This window comes from Brienomyrus brachyistius, chromosome 6 (assembly GCF_023856365.1).
Source record: "Brienomyrus brachyistius isolate T26 chromosome 6, BBRACH_0.4, whole genome shotgun sequence".
Taxonomy (NCBI): domain Eukaryota; kingdom Metazoa; phylum Chordata; class Actinopteri; order Osteoglossiformes; family Mormyridae; genus Brienomyrus; species Brienomyrus brachyistius.
The window spans coordinates 5,771,410-5,780,290 of record NC_064538.1 but is presented as its reverse complement, the minus strand read 5'-3'; the positions used below and the strand labels follow the sequence as shown (position 1 = coordinate 5,780,290).

The following is an 8,881-nucleotide window of genomic DNA, read 5'->3' as shown; positions in this document are numbered from 1 at the left end:
GGAGAAAAGCTAGATCCGCCCAGGAGTGGCCTGCAGATCCTGTCCCTTAGTGAACTGGTCCACCTGCCCTGAAGGCTTTTGTCCCAGTGGTGGCAAACGAATGATGTCATATGCACTTCCCAAGAGCCGCCAATAGGTGGCACTAAAGCAACTGCCTGAGTGCTGGACATCAGGGTATATCTCTTTCAGCATATGACCATATCCCACAAGGGTGTCAAACTCCAGTCCTGGGGGGCGCAGTTTGACATCCACGCTCTACCAGAAAAGTGCTTGGGGATGACTTCAGGAAGCATGAAAAGTAAAAGGTTGTGTGTTTGGGCAGAACATCATACCCTGAAGATGCCATCTCTGCTCGGAGCAGTGTACTGTCTGATCACAGCCTTGAAATGCTTACTTGTTCTATGCTATCTAAAACTAGCCTTTCTCCTGACAAACACTGTATTTGTGAGTCCTATTATACTACAATGGTTTGGGGGCCTCCTCTCCACAGACATCCAAGCCTCTACCACTAACACAGTATATCCCATATAACGCGGTATATTCATGTGAGACACTTATCCAAAGCACCGTACTGTAGGGGGAAGGTGTGGTTCTTGGGCTCCAAACCCATGATCGTCATGTTGCTAGCACAATGCGGTACGTGCTGAGCTACAGGGGGGGTATACGTGGTTCTGAGTCATGCGGGGGTGGGTGACGTCCGTGCCTGTGTGCGCACGTGTGCATGCATTGCTGCAGGGGGTACTTCATCAACAGGAGCCTTTGTTTTGTCAGCGCGGGTGGATGAGTGTTGCGACCTGCACCTTGCACCATTCCCCCCCACCCCCCCGCCAAAGCCCTGCTTTTATCTGTCTTCGGGAATGACCGGAGTGTGGCAGGAGTGTCCATGCGAGCGAGAGTGCGGCGTAAAAACTAATGAAAAATAATCCCAAAAGTACGATCACAGCAGATGCGAATCCCGAAGCAGGTGACTGAATTAAATGGTTAAACTGTCGGCATCTTGAGCACAATGTGCCTAATTATCCAGTTGTCTTTCCCTTCCTCCTACCATTAGATGTATGCAATTGTGCATGATTTGCAAAAGCGTGTCCCATCAGCCGATCGTTAATGAATGATTCATGGGCTATATGCTGATTATTGCGCTATTTGTGAGAGACGAGCGCTCCACGGTAATCACAATCATGATAATGGACAGCTCATTCTAGAAAAATAATAACTACAGTACACTCCCGACACAAAAACCTGAAGATTTCAGATGCTTTGTTTTTTTATTCATATGTATGATGCAACAGACCATGTGATTTCATTTAACCACAGGCAGGACTAAATATCTTCTAAATATCCTCAGAATTATAGACGAACATGAAGTTAAGCACATTGTTTTGAAAGTAGAAGCTAGACTTTGTAGAGGTTACGAAAAATCGGTTCTCCGCAGAAATTAGGCAAAATGAGCAGCTAAAATTAATTGTTGAATCTAGTGCTGTGTGGTCATATTTGTGAAGGACAGGGGGGGAAATGTTTTTTTTTAGTACCTTTTGTAGAATTTTCTATCCCACAATGAGTTCTTTGGGCAGAACCATGTCTATTAATTGAATGAATTAACTCTATTAAAAGTAATATGTCATCAATTGAGGACACATGGGCACACAAACTGGCTGCAGCATGGAGACTCTGCAGGTAAAAAGGAATCGAGAAGAATACAGAGGGTAGCAGGCTCTCCCAACGTGTTGCATCCTGTTGACATTCCACTGCATTTACCGGGGCGGCCCTCCCTCACTGAAAACTCCATTTATGGAAGCGAAGAGAGAATGAAACTGCAAGAGAAGATGGTGTAATCGAATCAATACGAGGAAAGAAGGAAACTTCCCTTTTGTGTCCAGAAACGCTCAGTAATGCCTATACATAGTTATATAAGAAGTTATATATTCTTCATTTGTAGGTTTCATGACATCAGCTGTGTGCTTCTAGGTTGCATGCAATCAAATTATAGTTAGAATATTAGTAATATTTGTAATGTTATCCTCACCCTTCATAGTTCACTGCAGCTTCCCTGCTGCTTGTTGTCATTTGGAGTATTTATCCAGCTAAGTTTTTATTAAACATCTGAAAAGTCTCTTGTCATGAGCCCTTCTGAGTCTGTCTTTCGGAAGCCAAGCCTTCATTTCCTGAAAGACCTGAAAGCACAAATTTTGCTGGTCATTTAAATAAAATTAAACAACAGGCTTGCTTGTCACTTTCCCTTTAGAAAAATGTCTTTTGCTTGTCAAAGTGTATTTATCTCTCGGGTTGTCTGCTGTGAGTGTGACAGCTATTATGGATGCATAAATATGTTAATCCATCAAATCTTTCAGTTGTTTTTTTTTTCGCATTTGAAAAGAAATGCATTCATTTTTGCGACTGTGCACTCCCCAGTGAGATCTGACACCTACATGGCTTATGTTTACATTTTTCATTGTTCTTTTTAATGAAAATGTCACAATGAACTGCAATATGTAATACAAACATGCCCGGTCGCAAGAAATAATTAAAGAAATAATCCATAACAGTTTGAACTGTAATACACATTTCAAATTCCTCATTACAAGGCAAAACAAATGAGACGCAATGGCTCAAAAACCAAGTCGGACACTGGAGAATTAATGTAACGTGATACACAGCGGTTGTTGCCAAGTTCTTTGTATTCTTGTGCGATAAATACCCAGTCAGGGCATCGGTCTGTCGCGGTGACACCCTCTCTTTCTCCCAGATAAAGTTTGTCCTATACAAACTTTATTAGGTGGCTTTATAATTGGGTTCCTCTGTTTGCTTTAGGAAACATGCCATAAAATAAATATATAAAGGAAATTTACGGATGGGAATAGGCCCAGTGGAATATTCCGGGAATGTAGTAGATGTTTTTCACTTGGGCATTTCTGGGTGAAAGAAATCATGAGCATCTCTGTCAAGAGCGATGAGGCTTGGCACGCGTCCTGGTACCGGTTAACCGAGACACAATAAGAAATCAATCAGTTGACTGACTGATGCTCAGCATGTTCGAGCAGCTGGCTGCTACGCCGGTCCACGTCCGGAGTCCGCCAAGCAAAAAAAAATACAAAAGATCTCAGCTGGCATTTTGAAAAACACAATGATCATTCACTCGATGTCGGACATTATGTGCGTGTTCCGTTTGCTGAGCAGGTAGGAGAACACTTTGTTTCACTAGCCTGAATTAAACGGCTTACGCATCAAGATGACTCAGTGTGCCTGAGAACCCTACAGCAGAAGAGTATCCATTAATGGGGTCTATCAGTCTACTTGCCTTGTTTAGAATTAAAATGCATGTGTTATCAAGTGCTGAACTCCCAGGGAAACGGCACAATTTATCAAACAAGCTGAGATACTTCACTTAATATGTTTATGAGGAAAGGGTTCACAATTGTCTGGCCCAGCAGACTTAGCTAAGATTCTACTGGTATTATAAATGAACAAACGAATGAATGAATGAACGAATGAACATAAATTAGCCTTCAAAGATGAATAAGGCATATTTTTGGACTTACTCATTTTACCCAAGGTGTTGATTGCTTTTCCACTCCTGTGATTCCCCCCACAAAGCCTTTTGTCACATGTTGGGATTCTACTACAGTACATAAGCTAAATATACAGGTGAGCAGGTTCTACAGTCGTCAAGAACATCCTCTTGTCAGCTCTTTCTACAGTAGGCTAGCCTCTGATGGACGAGGGGTCATTTTGTGTGTCTGGTGTTTATATAGGACTGATTGATCCAATTGTGCAAAAGCACAGTAAGTGTCCCAAGCAGAGAACCCCCCCTCCTCCAGAGATGGTATATCCCTGAAGTAACAACATCCTTTAAGGCCTGATCTGGGATCATCTCCTCCGAAGCAATCCCCGCTGAAAAGCCTAGAGCACCATGCTAATCTGCTACAATTGGATGAGCTCAGATAATCGCATGAGTCAGTCCTCTCCGGGAACTGCGGCACAGTGCCTTTCAAATAAATATGACCGCCGCTCACTTTCCATGCGACATTTCTTTCGCAATTCCACCAGGCGCGCCATGTTAACACAGGCGCAGAACCCGAAGCACATTTCCTTTTTGAGGAACTCATCGGTGCTATTCTTTATCTGCCAGCTGATCTCTGCCTCCTGTTTCGTCCCTGTGGGGACAATAACAGCTGTAGATGGACTTCTAGTCCTCAAAATCCTCCTTTTAAGTCGAACCAGACCCATGTAGCTTCCCGCTAATTATGATTGAGGGGCCTGTGTGTGGGAGTATGTTGGGGGGGGGGGGGGGGGGCAGGGGGTGCAGCTGATGTCTCACTCTCAGCAATTCTATGTGATATTAATCAATGTAGTGAAGAAAAATGATAGCCTTCCTCTTGCCTGGGGCTTTTCACATCATCAGAGTTTTTTTTATTGCCTTTCTTTTCTGCTTTTTTAATATCAAGGCCAATTTCATTTTAGTGCTGTGCCATCCATCCATACCCACCCCTGAGAAAAAAGCAATCTTCTCTCTAAAGTCTACCGAGTCCCTGAGTAGCATTTGTGCACTGAAAAAGGAGGGTGAAAAAAGATATTTGTAAAATTATATTTTATGGAAAGTACTTCTTTTCGCAGCGCTAAAATGGCGCTGTTCGTACACGGTGCTGTTCCTCATGTAAAAGTCCGGAGGCTTCGTTGTAAACAAAAAAAGAAAATAAGCCTTTTATGTACAACAAGCTGCCTGAGCGTCCAAATTACTGCCAAAGTCAGCCAATAGCAAATGTGAGCGTAACAGTAAAGCAGGCACCTTTTCATGAGTTACCCGTATATTTAGCAACAGATAGCTTAGCCATTCTCTTTGGATTTGCAGGGTTCGGTTTGGTTCAGAACTGCATGGATACTAATGTCTGAGATGCTAAAAAGACACTCTGGGACTGACTGTTCTCTCTGGAAACTCAGACACCCAGATTGGCAGCCAAAATTCATGTGCGAACAGAAATTCACCTCAATTTATTTTTGCGCATCGCCCTCGGCAAGGGATTGCCACAGAGCACTCTCCAGTGAGGAAATAAATAGCAATGATGGTGCAAATAATAACAGACGGACATATGATAACATTAACATGTATGATGTAAACAGAAAGGCCGCGGGGGGGGAGCTCGGCGGAATCTCCGTCAGAGCAACTAGGTTAACAAATATGGCCGCTTGTAATGTGCAGAGGGCACAAGCCTACCTGGCAATAAAGAGATAAGAGAGTGTCGAAACACACAAGCCCCACAGTTATAGGCGGCGTCGCTTAGTAGGTGGAGAAAGGTTATATTGGAATAACGTGTCTTTGAGTTGGATCTACAGCCTCTCAGGCCTGTAGCTAATTTGGTTTGTTGCACTTCCTATAGGTTTCAACACCTGCACTGCAGATTTTAAATAATAACTACTGGAAATCCAACTGCATAGTCACGAACAAAGGCAAAAAACACCAGAACTGCATGCTTGATTAAACTGATTTATGACTAAAAAAGGATATCTTGGGCTCTGTTTCACCGCATGACAAAATATCTTAGTTTGGCTATGCATGGTTCTGGTCAGCATGGTTATTGTGTTTGGCCTTTGTAGGGCATTGCATAAGCAGCTAGAAGGTGGATGGATCGATGGAAGCTATCCAGCATTCAAAAGCTGCAGTATTGCTTGTTTTAAGTAGAATAATTTTTGCAAGCCTGTTAGTTTTTCTGCTGGTTCCTCCTAATCTGGACCAGCCGATCTGGGCAAACATAAGTCTATCTCTGCATTATTCCCACGTCAGCTAGGGAAGGGACAAAGACTAGTACACGCCTACCCAGATGTGCTCTCAGTTCACTGCAGGATGACAGGGTCGTGCTATTCCACCCACTACCCTGCAGGCAGCTAAATGTTGCTGCAGGGCAAGAAGAAGGTTGAGGAACCCAACCATAAACCCCCTTCTGGAGGATCATGAGTCAGTTCATGTTGACTGGACCTCCTCACCTGGACGTTTTGTACATCATGGCAGGGACTGAACCCAGGTCCTGACTGTAGGCCACACCTGGAATGCATCATCTTGGAGGCCCCAAGTTTAAGATGAATATTTTGAGGTTGGTTCTGTATTATGTATGCGCCAATGAAGGGTCGCGATTATGGAATGATGAATATTTAATAAGATTAAGCAGTATCTAGTTTTGAATAAGAACTAATCTTAACCTTCAGATATGCAGTGCACCTACCTTACAGACATTTTAATTGCTTTTTCCAAAGAGATTAGCTGTGTTAGTCTTATTCAAACATGTGTGGTATGGAAGCGTGAGACTCTGGAGAAGGAGAAGTTTGAGAGCCCTGTGCTAGATGGTTTAACAATGTATGTTTCAATCATGTCTACCAAAAATCTGATAGAGAGATTAATCCTCTTTAGGATAACACTTAACGTTGTAGAGAAATCCCCAGGTAATCGGTTAAGTGGACGAACTAAAAAAACTTCCTAAATATTAGACCACATGGGTAGCCAATTTGAGCCTTCTTAAGAAGACAGACATGTCGCCTACCCAAAAAAGAGGATGTTGGGGGGGGTGGGGGGGTGGGCGAGTGTTTAAAGCTTTTTTAAGATAAAAACGGATTTGGAATTAAAAAATGATGAGATATGCAGTTTAATGAAAGCAATCGCTCTTGAGAATTGCTTTTAAATAATTTAACACAGCAGGGGCATGAACCGGGAATAGGCTGCAGATGGAGTGAGAGGCGAGTCACTCAGCATCCATCACCGCTTATTATAGCGAGGGAACGTGGGCAGATTCACACCTGGATGCACAGGACTGCAGTGTTTATTATTTATAACTAAAGTTAAGGAGCCGATCTGCCTTTGGCCCAGTGTGTGGGATCCTTGTCCATATGGAAATCTTTCTAATTCGACTGTAATGACCATGCGGCCATTCCATGATGTATATTCAGGAGGGCAGGGAACATGTGATCATGTCTTTCTACATGCTGTTCAGCAAGGTTACGCCCCCCCCCCCCCCCCGCCGCCCGCCAACCCCCCCAAGACTCCACAAACTCGCCCGTCCAGCGGGATCCACGTTTTCATCGATATCGATGGATTTTTCCTTTTCGTTTTCAGCTAATTGGGGCCAGATCATGGTGGGGGGGTGGGGGGGGGGTGGTATACTGTAGTTGATTTATTCGACTCATTTACAAGTTCCTGTCTGCTCTGCATGAAATCGGGAGTTTGGTACAAATGTATTCCAGGGAGACAGCTGTTAGGAGGCATGGATTTTTCCGGATTTGTTTGTGTTCAACTTTACAAAAACATGCCGGTGTCATTGCCTCTGTGGAGTTTTGGCTAATTGAAACAGATTATGTGAAATTTTGGATGCAGGGTAATAGCTAATAGACTTAGAGAATTAACGTAGATTTGTTTACCTATAATATGCCATGAGTTTGATCACAATACTCTTTAGTAGACTCTCCTACATTTTGGCAGTGGTGTCCAACCCAGTCCGTGGTCCCCACTCATCCAGTCCATGTTTCGTTTCCAGTTCTACTTCTGTCTGCCTGATCCAGTTAATCAAGAACTTTTTTGTCGACAAGTAAAATCAGTAAAACCGTGTACTGGATGGAGACTGGACTGAGAATCACTGCATTAGGAGATTTGAGCTCTCGTAACCATATGTGCATGTTAAGCTTTGCGTCTCGCAGCGACTCTGCTGGCAAGACCTGTTCTTTGGAGCCGAACATCTTCGTCTTCACTGTCACTGAGTCTCAGAGGTGGGAATGCATCCCCGGAAGGCGCCACAGCCTCCGCGAGCCGGGAAAGGGTGCGGGAGCATCTGGCCAACACCTCGTTCTCACCAGTCGGAGGCTCGCTGCGTCCATCCGCCCGCTGCTTCGCCGTGAGCCCAAATTGGACACGTTTTCACAGTTTTATTTTAACTCGGGAGAGCCGCGGCGTCAGGCACAAGCTGTCTCTCACCTGCTAGCATATAGTCATGAAACTGCTCCTCGCTGGATGTGAAGAAAAAGTACAGCAACCCTTTATGACATAATCAAGCAGGTATTTAATGACCTCATCTAATGCTCTTCATCTCGAGCACATCGTGGTGTGTTTGTCCAAAGCATGCCGGTTGTCCTGGGAGCTTTGGTGGGATTAGACCCTAGCATGTGGGACAATATGACATCATCTGGACACAGTATTCAACAAGCCTCCTTAAAGGAGATGCCAACACAAGATCTTCCATGGAATTCCCTGTCTTAACCCTGCCTCCTAAAAACGCCGCACACATACACACACGTGTTTGTATTAATATCTTTGTGGGGACCATCCATTCAGTTCTATGGGCAAAACCCTAATCAACCTTAACTTCTACCCAGCCCCAACCATAAATAACCTAACAAAAAAAAAAAAAAAATTTAGTTTTTTGATTGCATTCACAGATTTTTAGAAAGTTGAGTTTCCTCTTGTGGAAACCAGGAAAATTGTCCCCACAACATCAAAATGACAGGTTTTTATCACATAGTGGGGATGTTCCATAATATTTACATAACCTACACACACACACACATCATTGGGTCTGTTTATGTTCATGGTTGTATTTCACTATTAGAAGTAGTGAGTATATTTGGGGAAAATTTCTTCTGGAAACATCTACTTAGGAAAAGCTCATTGCTGAGCTTATTTCTTACCCTTAAATGTATAATTTAAAAGCATGCGGGGCTGTGTGTTTGTCAACCATGAAGAAATGACTCCTTCATCCATTAAGCCGCACTAGAGGAGGGTTCGCAGCCCCCAGTGCTCCGCCATCCGTAAAGAAGAGTAGTTAATTTCTAAAATACAACTCAAACTTAGTATCCATCTGCACTTTAATGCAGCTCTTCAATGCATGCCATTTGACACACACACCAAGGC

General features: G+C 43.6%; 1 long non-coding RNA gene across 1 annotated transcript; it reads right to left on the bottom strand.

The window, feature by feature from the left end:
• Window positions 1-1,257: 1,257 nt before the first annotated feature.
• On the bottom strand, window positions 1,258-3,584 carry LOC125744880 (uncharacterized). Its single transcript, XR_007398515.1, has 3 exons — window positions 3,537-3,584; window positions 2,024-2,171; window positions 1,258-1,811 (listed from the first exon to the last, which is right to left on the bottom strand). It is a non-coding gene; the product is annotated as an uncharacterized LOC125744880 (long non-coding RNA).
• Window positions 3,585-8,881: the final 5,297 nt, after the last annotated feature.